A 13,769-nucleotide genomic window follows, 5' to 3' on the forward strand; every position below is an offset into this window, starting at 1 on the left:
CCCAAGATTCACATTGATAGTCTTCGCAAAAAGATGCACTGCACATTGTGCGCAACCAAGATTTTAGTGACATTAAGGCATGAAGGAAAATGTGCAGTCCTTTCCTACTCCGACCGTGGTAGTAGTGTCTACCACTGCCATTGCGACTGTGTTGGGTATCTGTCCTGTTGTACTGAGTTCCTCATTGGGTGTATAATCTATTTTTAGCACCAACAGACGGGGTCACGTGACAGGGGACAAACGTCATTAATGTTGTTGGTGGAGGAGCTGAAAATATGGAGGAAAGAGAGTTGTGATAGGGGAAATTTGACATTTCACAAAAAAATATTAAAACGATCAAGTAGAAGTGTAACGGTCAAAGAGGCAATCTCCGATCAGCGAAAAGGAGAACGACAATCAGGTACGTTATGTTTGCTGGGAGATAATGTATCTTACGTCTACTGGTAAGAGCGGTTTTTATTCCGCGATATTTTCATCTGATGCGTTTGGTTGCTCCTGGCTAGCTAACAAGCTAGATAGCTGACAGAACGCGATGAAGTTTTGATAGCTAGTTAACGTTAGCTAGCAAGCGAAGTTGCTTTAACTAACGTAAATGTGCATGAATGGATTGTTCTGATGTGGAAAATGTCAAGTAAGCAAACTGACACATAGTATTGGCATCTGATTAAAGCGTCAGTTAGCAGACGTCTAGTTAGCTTGCTAGCTAACGTTAGCTTATCAGCAGCCTACTTCGCGATAGCTAACGTTAGCTAACTAACGCAGGCTAACTTAGCTATCACATTTGAAAAAGTGTTTTTTTTAGGGTGGGTGTTAAAAGCAGTACCGCCGCCGTCAGTGCCTTCTCCATGGCAATTTGTGTCCTCCATGTTAAGCAAATTGTGTTTTGACTGAGTTGAAATGACAAGTTAGTTTGCCACTTCTTCTTCTGGTAACCCCCATGCCATGGGCCATGGCAGTAGTCAGCAAGTTTGCGACGCCGCATTTTTTAAGGTGATGGTGCCACTTGAGTTGGGGTCCCACTCCGTGCTAGTTGGTTCTATTGGTGTATACCAGGGTTCTTCAATTCCGGTCCTGGAGGGCCGAAACACTTCTGTTTTTTATTTCTAACTGGTAGTTAATTGCACTCACCTGGTGTCCCAGGTCTGAATTAGCCCCTGATTAGAAGGAGAGGATGAAAAACAGAGGTGTTTCGGCCCTCCAGGACCGGAATTGAAGAACCCTGGTGTATACAGTTAATATGCCAAACGTGTACGTACATGTGTGTGAGAGAGACGATCCCACAGTCAGTACCCTGTATTTTTGCATATTCAATATATATGCTAATTATCATAATTACATTTAAGCCACTATTTTACAGTGTAAATAAAAATGTGGATGAAAGTGAAAAAGATAATAGCTTAGGCCAATTAACTCAATAACAATGCCTTCCTTTCCCCCCAAAATGCTAATTTGAATTACTGGAAGCACCTTTTGTGCCTAGGTAGTGGTGAACCACAGACCGGTAGGTTTGCTGTTGATGTAGAGACATCTGAGTAGTTTCTCTACAAATAGCCAATAAGTCTGTCGCCTTACCAGTAGCCTATTTCCCCCCAAAATGTTAAATCTCACACAGACTGTAGGACTATGTATAGAAATTGTCGGTTATCACATTGGATTGCCTGCTAGTAAAGGCAAAGTTGTGTTTTTGCAGTTACTTTCATGATGGGCCTAACTGTTGTTATGAAACAAACATTGCATTTATCAAAGGTAGGCCTAGATACACTGAGTGTACAAAACATTACAACACCTCCCTAATATTGTGTTGCATCCCCCTTTTCTCTAAGAACAGCCTCAATTTGTCGGGGCATGGCCTACAAGGTGTCAAAAGTGTTCCAAAGGGATGCTGGCCAATGTTGACTCCAATGCTTCCCACCGTTGTGTGAAGTTGGCTGGATGTCCTTTGGGTGGTGGACCATTCTCGATACAAACAGGAAACTGTTGAGTGTGAAAAACCCAGCAGCCTTGCAGTTGACACACTCAAACCGGTGCGCCTGGCACCTACTACCATACCCCGTTTTACCTGCAGACGACACTAAACCCTATGAAAAGATGTGGCTTGTGGTTTTGGCTCGCAAGTCAGTTGGCGGTCTTGCACAGCTCCATTGCGCAGAAGTTTGATGAGCCAGAGAGAGGTCATGGAGAAGGATTTCCTCCTAAATTAAATTAATGACAAACGCTTGTCTTTGATTAAGTGCCAGACAGATAATTTAGAGATCAGTTGATTGACAGAAATGCTGCTTCTCACGCGTGTGTGTGGATGTGGATGCCACTCACAGTCCTTGAGTGGCCTTGCAAGTGGCCTTTTCATTGGAAATTGTTAAGTCCTTGTGCATGGAGTTGTATTGTTTGTTTAACTTTGTAACCATTGGATTTTGTTTGGCATACATTTTAAAGTGAAAAATCTCAGCATCACTGTTACCGTGGAATTGCCCTCCTTTATCAGTCACTCCAAATAAATGAAGAATCACTGGGTAAACCACCTCTAGCATCATCAGCTTTTTTGCACAAGGGTTGTCTTGTCACACACTCCTGATTTCTGCCCTTTTGGCTATCAGATAACCCAAACCTGATCTTATCTGCAAACATCTGGATACTTTTCGGAAAATATCTGCATGTGCCCAGTTCTTGAATTACATGGTGACAGATGTCAAGACTTAAGGGTCACACGTTGAGATCCCATATTCCATAGTTGACTTATCTCTTCCTTATGAGGGAGGATATAAATAACATTTGCCTCAGACCATGGCCACTGATGAACAGTATAGGCAACATAACTTTTTATCAAATTAAATGTGCTTTCTGTATGTGGTTCACTAATGTCTAATGTTGTATCTTTTATATTGATTGCCTGAATTAAACTTGATTGGTCGAACTTTGCTTCTCTGATCTCGGACACCCAGAATTAAAATGTTGTATAAATGTACTAACGAGACTAGCGAAGTCTTCATCCCACTAAACTAAACCAGTTTCAGGCTAGTCTATGTGCCATCCCACAGGCCGTCGACAGATGCTACTACCATTTATGTTACGTGCATCTGTCCACGAGAGATTAGGTCTACTCCTTCACGAAATAGGTTCAGCACATAGATTGTAAGATTGCAACTGTTTTTTAAGTTCATCAACAATGTGAAGCAGAGTCACTTGTCCTGATGAACCACACAAGGTGTTGAAAGGGCTATTGAACAGCCCTGCCCATGCACGCCCTGAAGATACAGGGCCTTGACGTTAGCCTATTCTGTTTGCACTGCAAAAATGCATGGAAACTTGGATTCATACACTGTAGAAAACAATATTTAGGCTACAGTGTGAAGCAAACCTCAGTAATGATTGAAACATGCTTGCTGTGCTTAAAGACTGTTGTTTTTTATTTGTATATCCTGATAACCTGGTTACCAGTGTTGATCGGATAAATCCCACAGTTGACCTCCTCCACCCCAACATTCCGTGCACGTTTACAATCCTAGCCCCCAGAAAAGCCTATTAATTCTTGGAGAAATGGGCATGTGACTTAGGCCTAAGTGTTGCTGGTTTAAATTCCAGGAGGAACAGTTGCCTGCCTCCTACCCTTGATCAATGTGCTGACCCGTAATTGTTTTGTTTTGACGAAAGTGAGTCATTTGGTGTCTGGATCCTAATTAAACATCCTGGGACCGGTTATAAGGCCATTGCCTAGACGTGCTTCATTTGACTCAATTTTTTTATAAACTCAACTAACTAGGCCTATCTCTCTGCTATTTAAGTTAACAATTTCACTTCAAGGTAAGTTAAAGGCATCGCACTGCCATTGAGAGCTTGCATGTTCTCTGTTTTGTATGCAAGGTGTGGTGTCAAGGGGAGGTGGGGGCCATTTCGTCCCTGCCGGTGGGAAAGGCTCTGCTGAGTGCGGTGGGAAAGGCTCTGCTGAGTGCGGTGGGAAAGGCTCTGCTGAGTGCGGTGGGAAAGGCTCTGCTGAGTGCGGTGGGAAAGGCTCTGCTGAGTGCGGTGGGAAAGGCTCTGCTGAGTGCGGTGGGAAAGGCTCTGCTGAGTGCGGTGGGAAAGGCTCTGCTGAGTGCGGTGGGAAAGGCTCTGCTGAGTGCGGTGGGAAAGGCTCTGCTGAGTGCGGTGGGAAAGGCTCTGCTGAGTGCGGTGGGAAAGGCTCTGCTGAGTGCGGTGGGAAAGGCTCTGCTGAGTGCGGTGGGAAAGGCTCTGCTGAGTGCGGTGGGAAAGGCTCTGCTGAGTGCGGTGGGAAAGGCTCTGCTGAGTGCGGTGGGAAAGGCTCTGCTGAGTGCGGTGGGAAAGGCTCTGCTGAGTGCGGTGGGAAAGGCTCTGCTGAGTGCGGTGGGAAAGGCTCTGCTGAGTGCGGTGGGAAAGGCTCTGCTGAGTGCGGTGGGAAAGGCTCTGCTGAGTGCGGTGGGAAAGGCTCTGCTGAGTGCGGTGGGAAAGGCTCTGCTGAGTGCGGTGGGAAAGGCTCTGCTGAGTGCGGTGTCCCTCTTTCTCCTTGAGAATCTGCTGGTCTCTCGCCTTGACTTTGAGGGCTGGCTGAGGGGGATGTGCAGCAGTAGCACACATTTTTAGCAGGCTAGTGAGTGTCACAGTCCCCATCTTTGGTTCTGTTTATAAGAGCACAAAGGATCCTCCTTATGTGGTTCTGCTTTTGGACCAGACCTCAGACTCACTGCCACAGGCCTTTCTGTTGCATTGACACAAGACCATTGTATTCATAAATGCTATGAAATAAAGTTGAGAGCAGCCAATTTAAACATAAAGCACATTGATTGTAGCAAATTGATTTGCTCCTGCTGAAAGGTCCCCCTGCAATTCTAAGAATTTGTTGGTGTACAATTTATGTGCTTCATCTGTTGAACCATTTAAGTCATGGCTTCAAGCAAAGGCTGATGCCAAGGTCTGAGGACAGAGCACGTCCCATGTCGCTTAGCAGCACTTCCTGCCTCTCGGAGGGACAGGTATTTTCAGTGATGAGGCGGAGGCCCCCACTTAGGCTACTCGCTGGAACAGATGAGTCTCCTTGCACCATCACGCAGTCGGACTGCAGATGGTCAAAAAAAGATGGGCTGCTATTTTAATCCGCATTCGCATGTCATAGGATAATGCAGCCAGTGAAAGTGGCCAGGCCAGCAGTCAGAGGTGGTTAAAGGCTCTAAATACCCTGCGACAAGACAGCCCATTATCCCTGTGACACGGTTTCTATAACCAAGCTTCCTGTGTAGGCTGTGATGAAGCCGGGCCCTTGGCGGAGCCTGTCACCTGACGAGTGCCTTGGGACCCTGCAGGGAGAGAGTGGCTTGCAGACAAACATCAGAACAAACATCTGGAATATCACACAGAGAGAGCCATTTGCTTAGCCCCAGACCACACTCTGGACAGGTTTTCAGATTTAGCTGACATATTAGTGGAAGGCAATTAGAGGAAATGTCATCCTCCGTAGGTGTACACTTAGACTCAGACTTTGGAAATGCTGAACAAAATGAACAATTTAAAAAGGTTTAATTGAGCTGTTTCTTGCAATTTGGTGCAATGATGCCTTCCTTCCTCAAATTGGCCTTGGTGATTGGTATCTAAACGTGTTAGTGACTGACTGACTAAACTACATGCTCCTGTTCCTGTCGCTACTCTAATCCTCATGAATGTTCCCAGATAACCTTGCAAAACCAAACAAACCCCAAAACCCTAGAGAAAGATGAGTATATTTAGCCAATGTGCTGACAAGAGGCCAGTGTTAAACCAGAGGGGATATCTGAGGAGAGTAGTAAACGATCAGCGATGCGTTTGGGCACGACGCCTGAGAGCCTTGCTTCAGTATGGAGGGCACAGTAACAGGGACGGCGGTACTGCATTGGCTTTCAGCTCTAACTCCACTCCATTAAATCATACTACTTTGAGGCGAGACTTCCGCGACCGATGAGTGGGATTTAGATCCACTTTCCAGGAATTGCACTGCAGGACTAATTAGGGCTGGGCGATATGGCCTACAAATCACCTAGATTTTCTTCAAACTTGATATACAGTGAGGGAAAAAAGTATTTAATCCCCTGCTGATTTTGTATGTTTGCCCACTGAAATGATCAGTCTATAATTTTAATGGTAGGTTTATTTGAACAGTGAGAGACAGAATAACAAAAAAAAAATCCAGAAAAACGCATGTCAAAAATGTTATAAATTGATTTGCATTTTAATGAGGGAAATAAGTATTTGACCCCCTCTCAATCAGAAAGATTTCTGGCTCCCAGGTGTCTTTTTATACAGGTAACGAGCTGAGATTAGGAGCACACTCTTAAAGGGAGTGCTCCTAATCTCAGCTTGTTACCTGTATAAAAGACACCTGTCCACAGAAGCAATCAATCAATCAGATTCCAAATTCTCCACCATGGCCAAGACCAAAGAGCTCTCCAAGGATGTCAGGGACAAGATTGTAGACCTACACAAGGCCGGAATGGGCTACAAGACCATCGCCAAGCAGCTTGGTGAGAAGGTGACAACAGTTGGTGCGATTATTCGCAAATGGAAGAAACACAAAATAACTGTCAATCTCCCTCGGCCTGGGGCTCCATGCAAGATCTCACCTCGTGAAGTTGCAATGATCATGAGAACGGTGAGGAATCAGCCCAGAACTACACAGGAGGATCTTGTCAATGATCTCAAGGCAGCTGGGACCATAGTCACCAAGAAAACAATTGGTAACACACTACGCCGTGAAGGACTGAAATCCTGCAGCGCCTGCAAGGTCCCCCTGCTCAAGAAAGCACATATACAGGGCTGTCTGAAGTTTGCCAATGAACATCTGAATGATTCAGAGGAGAACTGGGTGAAAGTGTTGTGATCAGATGAGACCAAAATCGAGCTCTTTGGCATCAACTCAACTCGCCGTGTTTGGAGGAGGAGGAATGCTACCTATGACTCCAAGAACACCATCCCCACCGTCAAACATGGAGGTGGAAACATTATGCTTTGGGGGTGTTTTTCTGCTAAGGGGACAGGACAACTTCACCGCATCAAAGGGACGATGGACGGGGCCATGTACCGTCAAATCTTGGGTGAGAACCTCCTTCCCTCAGCCAGGGCATTGAAAATGGGTCTTGGATGGGTATTCCAGCATTACAATGACCCAAAACACATGGCCAAGGCAACAAAGGAGTGGCTCAAGAATAAGCACATTAAGGTCGTGGAGTGGCCTAGCCAGTCTTCAGACCTTAATCCCATAGAACATCTGCGGAGGGAGCTGAAGGTTCGAGTTGCCAAACGTCAGGCTCGAAACCTTAATGACTTGGAGAAGATCTGCAAAGAGGAGTGGAACAAAATCCCTCCTGAGATGTGTGCAAACCTGGTGGCCAACTACGAGAAACGTCTGACCTCTGATTGCCACCAAGGGTTTTGCCACCAAGTACTAAGTCATGTTTTGCAGAGGGGTCAAATACTTATTTCCCTCATTAAAATGCAAATCAATTTATAATATTTTTGACATGCGTTTTTCTGGATTTTTGTTGTTGTTATTCTGTCTCTCACTGTTCAAATAAACCTACCATTAAAATTATATACTGATCATGTCTTTGTCAGTGGGCAAACGTACAAAATCAGCAGGGGATCAAATACATTTTTCCCTCACTGTATAAACACCATGGGACCACGCAGCCGTCATACCGCTCAGGAAGTAGACGCGTTCGGTCTCCTAGAGATGAACGTGCTTTGGTGCGAAAAGTGCAAATCAATCCCAGAACAACAGCAAAGGACCTTGTGAAGATGCTGGAGGAAACAGGTACAAAAGTATGTATAGCCACAGTAAAACTGTTTGGCCAAAATGACTATCGTTATGTTTGGAGGAAAAAGGGGAACGCTTGTAAGCCGAAGAATACCATCCCAACCGTGAAGCACAGGGGTGGCAGCATCATGCTGTGGGGGTGCTTTGCTGCAGGAGGAACTGGTGCACTTCACAAAATAGATGGCATCATGAGGAAGGAAAATTATGTGGATATATTGAAGCAACATCTCAAGACATCAGTCAGGAAGTTAAAGCTTGGTCGCAAATGGGTCTTCCAAATGGACAATGACCCCAAGCATACTTCCAAGTTGTGGCAAAATGGCTTAAGGACAACAAAGTCAAGGTATTGGAGTGGCCATCACAAAGCCCTGACCTCAATCCTATAGAAAATGTGTGGGCAGAACTGAAAAAGCGTGTGCGAGCAAGGAGGCCTACAAACCTGACTCAGTTACACCTGCTCTGTCAGGAGGAATGGGCCAAAATTCACCCAACTTATTGTGGGAAGCTTGTGGAAGGCTACCCAAAACATTTCACCCAAGTTAAACAATGTAAAGGCAATGCTACCAAATACTTATTGAGTGTATGTAAACTTCTGATCCACTGGGAATGTGTTGAAAGAAATAAAAGCTGAAGGAAATAATTATCTCTACTATTATTCTGACATTTCACATTCTTAAAATAAAGTGGTGATCCTAACTGACCTAAAAACAGGGAATTTTTACTAGGATTAAATGTCAGGAATTGTGAAAAACTGAGTTTAAATGTATTTGGCTAAGGTGTATGTAAACTTCCGACTTCAACTGTGTGTGTGTGTGTGTGTGTGTGTGTCTATATACAGTGGGGAGAACAAGTATTTGATACATTGCCGATTTTGCAGGTTTTCCTACTTACAAAGCATGTAGAGGTCTGTCCTTTTTATCATAGGTACACTTCAACTGTGAGAGACGGAATCTAAAACAAAAATCCAGAAATTCACATTGTATGATTTTTAAGTAATTAATTTGCATTTTACTGCATGACATAAGTATTTGATCACCTACCAACCAGTAAGAATTCTGGCTCTCACAGACCTGTTAGTTTTTCTTTAAGAAGCCCTCCTGTTCTCCACTCATTAACTGCACCTGTTTGAACTCGTTACCTGTATAAAAGACACCTGTCCACATACTCAATCAATCAGACTCCAACCTCTCCACAATGGCCAAGACCAGAGAGCTGTGTAAGGACATCAGGGATAGAATTGTAGACCTGCACAAGGCTGGGATGGGCTACAGGACAATAGGCAAGCATCTTGGTGAGAAGGCAACAACTGTTGGCGCAATTATTAGAAAATGGAAGAAGTTCAAGATGACGGTCAATCACCATCGGTCTGGGGCTCTATGCAAGATCTCACCTCGTGGGGCATCAATGATCAGAGGAAGGTGAGGGATCAGCCCAGAACTACACGGCAGGACCTGGTCAATGACCTGAAGAGAGCTGGGACCACAGTTTCAAAGAAAACCATTACTAACACACTACGCCGTCATGGATTAAAATCCTGCAGCGCACGCAAGGTCCCCCTGCTCAAGCCAGCGCATGTCCAGGCCCGTCTGAAGTTTGCCAATGACCATCTGGATGATCCAGAGGAGGAATGGGAGAAGGTCATGTGGTCTGATGAGACAAAAATATAGCTTTTTGGTCTAAACTCCACTCGCCGTGTTTGGAGGAAGAAGAAGGATGAGTACAACCCCAAGAACACCATCCCAACCGTGAAGCATGGAGGTGGAAACATCATTCTTTGGGGATGCTTTTCTGCAAAGTGGATAGGACGACTGCACTGTATTGAGGGGAGGATGGATGGGGCCAGGTATCCCTCAGTAAGAGCATTGAAGATGGGTCGTGGCTGGGTCTTCCAGCATGACAACGACCCGAAACACACAGCCAGGGCAACTAAGGAGTGGCTCCGTAAGAAGCATCTCAAGGTTCTGGATTGGCCTAGCCAGTATCCAGACCTGAACCCAATAGAACATATTTGGAGGGAGCTGAAAGTCCGTATTGCCCAGCGACAGCCCCGAAACCTGAAGGATCTGGAGAAGGTCTGTATGGAGGAGTGGGCCAAAATCCCTGCTGCAGTGTATGCAAACCTGGTCAAGACCTACAGGAAACGTATGTTCTCTGTAATTGCAAACAAAGGTTTCTGTACCAAATATTAAGTTCTGCTTTTCTGATGTATGAAATACTTATGTCATGCAATAAAATGCAAATTAATTACTTAAAATTCATACAATGTGATTTTCTGGATTTTTGTTTTATATTCCGTCTCTCACAGTTGAAGTGTACCTATGATAAAAATGACAGACCTCTACATGCTTTGTAAGTAGGAAAACCTGCAAAATCGGCAGTGTATCAAATACATGTTCTCCCCACTGTATATATAGTACCAGTCAAAAGTTTGGACACACCTACTCATTCAAGGGTTTTTGTTTATTTTTACTATTTTCTACATTGTAGAATAATAGTGAAGAGATCAAAACTATGAAATAACACATATGCAATCATGTAGTAACCAAAAAAGTAGCCACCCTTTGCCTTGATGACAGCTTTGCACACTCTTGGCATTCTCTCAACCAGCTTCACCTGGAATGCTTTTCCAACAGTCTTGAAGGAGTTCCCACATATGCTGAGCACTTGTTGGCTGCTTTTCCTTCACTCTGCGGTCCAACTCATCCCAAACCATCTCAATTGGGTTGAGGTCGGGGGGATTGTAGAGGCCAGGTCATCTGATGCAGCACTCCATCACTCTCTTTCTTGGTAAACTAGCCCTTACACAGCCTGGAGGTGTGTTGGGTCATTGTCCTGTTGAAAAACAAATGATAGTCCCACTAAGCCCATACCAGATGGGATGGCGTATCGCTGTGGTAGCCATGCTGGTCAAGTGTGCCTTGAATTCTAAGTAAATCACAGACAGTGTCACCAGCAAAGCACCATCACACCTCCTCCTCCATGCTTTACGTGGGAAATACGGAGATGAGATCATCCGTTCACCCGCACTGCGTCTCACAAAGCCATGGCTGTTGGAACCAAAAATCTCAAATTTGGACTCCAGACCAAAGGACAAATTTCCACCAGTCTAATGTCCATTGCTCGTGTTTCTTGGCCCAAGCGAGTCTCTTCTTCTTATTGGTGTCCTTTAGTAGTGGTTTCTTTGCAGCAATTCTACCATGAAGGCCTGATTCACACAGTCCCCGCTGAACAGTTGATGTTGAGATGTCTGTTACTTGAACTCTGTGAAGCATTTATTTGGGCTGGTAACTCTAATGAACTTATCCTCCGCAGCAGAGGTAACTCTGGGTCTTCCATTCCTGTGGTGGTCCTCATGAGAGCCAGTTTCATCATAGCGCTTGATGGTTTTTGCGACTGCACTTGAAGAAACGTTCAAAGTTCTTGAAATGTTCCGTATTGACTGACCTTCATTTCTTAAAGTAATGATGGACTGTTGTTTTGCTTATTTGAGCTGTTCTTGCCATAATATGGACTTGATCATTTACCAAATAGGGCTATCTTCTGTATACCCCCCTACCTTGTCACAACACAACTGATTTGCTCAAATGCATTAAGAAGGCACAGCTGTTAATTGAAATGCATTCCAGGTGACTACCTCATGACGCTGGTTGAGAGAATGCCAAGAGTGTGCAAAGCTGTCATCAAGGCAAAGGGTGGCTATTTGAAGAATCTCAAATAAAAATATATATTTAACACTTTATTTGGTTACTACAAGATTCCGTATGTGTTATTTCGTAGTTTGGATGTCTTCACTATTATTCTACAATGTAAAAAATTAAGTAAAACCCTTGAATGAGAAGGTGTCCAATCTTTTGACACGTAGTGTATATATACATTTATTTTAGATTCTCTCTAAATAAGCTTTGTTGTGCAATTTTAAAGGTCAAATACATAGTATTTCAAACAGTCAGCAATAATCTAATGAGTTCAGGGCTTGTGAAATTATACCTAGACTAAATATAAGCCTTATTTTATTAAAATAGTTTAACCTACTTTTTTGAAATAATCACTGATCTGGCTTTCAAGTCTGTCTAAGAAAATTCAGTTTTAGTCACAAATTTAACCAGAACCATGTATAATGCACATTCACTAATAATGACTAACTTCTTGTAGCAGCCATTATAGAAAATGAACACAGCTCTCATAAACAATCTGTCAAGCACAAGCCCATGTGCTAGTGAGTAGCCAGCTAATCATTTATATTTCAAGTATAGCCAACTAGGATCTATTTGCTAACTAACTAGCTAGCTAGAACAATTGAATTGTTATGAACACACCATTCTGTTTCTCTCCAACTGTTTGAAATCAAGTTGCCTGCCTTATTTATCCGAAATGAGAACGAGTTGCCAATTCCTTATAATTGTGTTTTCTGCTTATTCCACAGTTATAAAACACAGACTAGACATCTAGTATAACAGTCTTTAGCTAAAATGCTGCTAGCGGTATGTGGTACTGCAATGCCGCGCGCAACAAACTGAGCATACATTTTCCAGAATCAATGTTCATTTATACTCCTGTTTTATTAGTGTCTGCTCTGTGTGCAATTTGAGGAGTTGATACATAAAAAGGATATCATTAGAAAGGTTAACTTCTCCTCTATTACATATGTCTTTCAGTGTCCATTAGGGCTGGGAATTGCCAGGGACCTCACGATACAATATTATCACGATACCTTGGTGCCGATACGAAATGTATTGCAATTCTCACGATTCTATATGTATTGCGATTCGGTTCTGTGATTTTATTGCGATTCATTGTTCCAAACATATTACTCACCAGTCACCATACCCCTGCTGTAGAGGGACAGGAGTGAGCCATGAGAAAACACGTTTTGATCAGTCATGGAAATAAGTGCTGAAAACAAATAGTCTCCCTATTTAAAAAGTAGATGGAGAACAAGCTATGAATGAAAATTACTGGAGTTTTGGTACAGCCAGCTAGCACAACAATAATATTGCAATATTGTCAAAACGATACGATATATCTGCAAAAATAATATCCCGATATGTAACTACAGTGCCTTGCAAAAGTATTCATCCCCCTTGGCGTTTTTCCTATTTTGTTACATTACAACCTGTAATTTAAATGGATATTTATTTGGATTTCATGTAATGAACATACAGAAAATAGTTCAAATTGGTGAAGTGAAATGAAATAAATAACTTGTTTCAAAAAATTCGAAAAAATAAATAACGGAAAAGTGGTGCGTGCATATGTATTCACCCCCTTTTGCTATGAAGCCCCTAAGTAAGATCTGGTGCAACCAATTACCTTCAGAATTCACATAATTAGTTAGATTGCACACAGGTGGACTTTATTTAAGTGTCACATGATCTCAGTGTATATATGCACCTGTTCTGAAAGGCCCCAGAGTCTGCAACACCAATAAGCAAGGGGCACCACCAAGCAAGCGACACCATGAAGACCAAGGAGCTCTCCAAACAGGTCAGGGACAAAGTTTTGGAGAAGTACAGATCAGGGTTGGGTTATAAGAAAATATCCGAAACTTTGAACATCCCACGGAGCACCATTAAATCCATTATTTAAAAAAATTGAAAGAATATGGCACCACAACAAACCTGCCAAGAGAGGGCTGCCCACCAAAACTCACGGACCAGGCAAGGAGGGCATTTATCAGAGAGGCAACAAAGAGACCAAAGATAACCCTGAAGGAGCTGCAAAGCTCCACAGTGGAGATTGGAGTATCTGTCCATAGGACCACTTTAAGCCGTACACTCCACAGAGCTGGGCTTTATGGAATAGTGGCCAGAAAAAGCCATTGCTTAAAGAAAAAAATAAGCAAACACGTTTGGTGTTCGCCAAAAGCCATGTGGGAGACTCCCCAAACATATGGAAGAAAGTACTCTGGTCAGATGAGACTACAATTGAGCTTTTTGGCCATCAAGGAAAATGCTATGTCTGACGCAAACCCAACACC

General features: G+C 43.5%; 1 protein-coding gene across 2 annotated transcripts in view; it reads left to right on the top strand.

Annotated features, from left to right (window-relative positions):
• Positions 1–313: 313 nt before the first annotated feature.
• LOC311103996 (histone deacetylase 5-like) overlaps positions 314–13,769 on the top strand; it is a 79,313-nt gene continuing 65,857 nt past the window's right edge. Inside the window, exon 1 of one of the 2 annotated variants that reach the window (XM_084145638.1) lies at positions 314–400. The gene's annotated coding sequence lies outside the window, so the exon portion shown is untranslated. The remainder of the gene's footprint in view (positions 401–13,769) is intronic. The other variant, XM_084145639.1, reaches the window with a different exon arrangement.

Source organism: Coregonus lavaretus (genome assembly GCF_964263955.1).
Source record: "Coregonus lavaretus genome assembly, chromosome: 28".
In the NCBI taxonomy this organism is placed as follows: Eukaryota; Metazoa; Chordata; class Actinopteri; order Salmoniformes; family Salmonidae; genus Coregonus; species Coregonus lavaretus.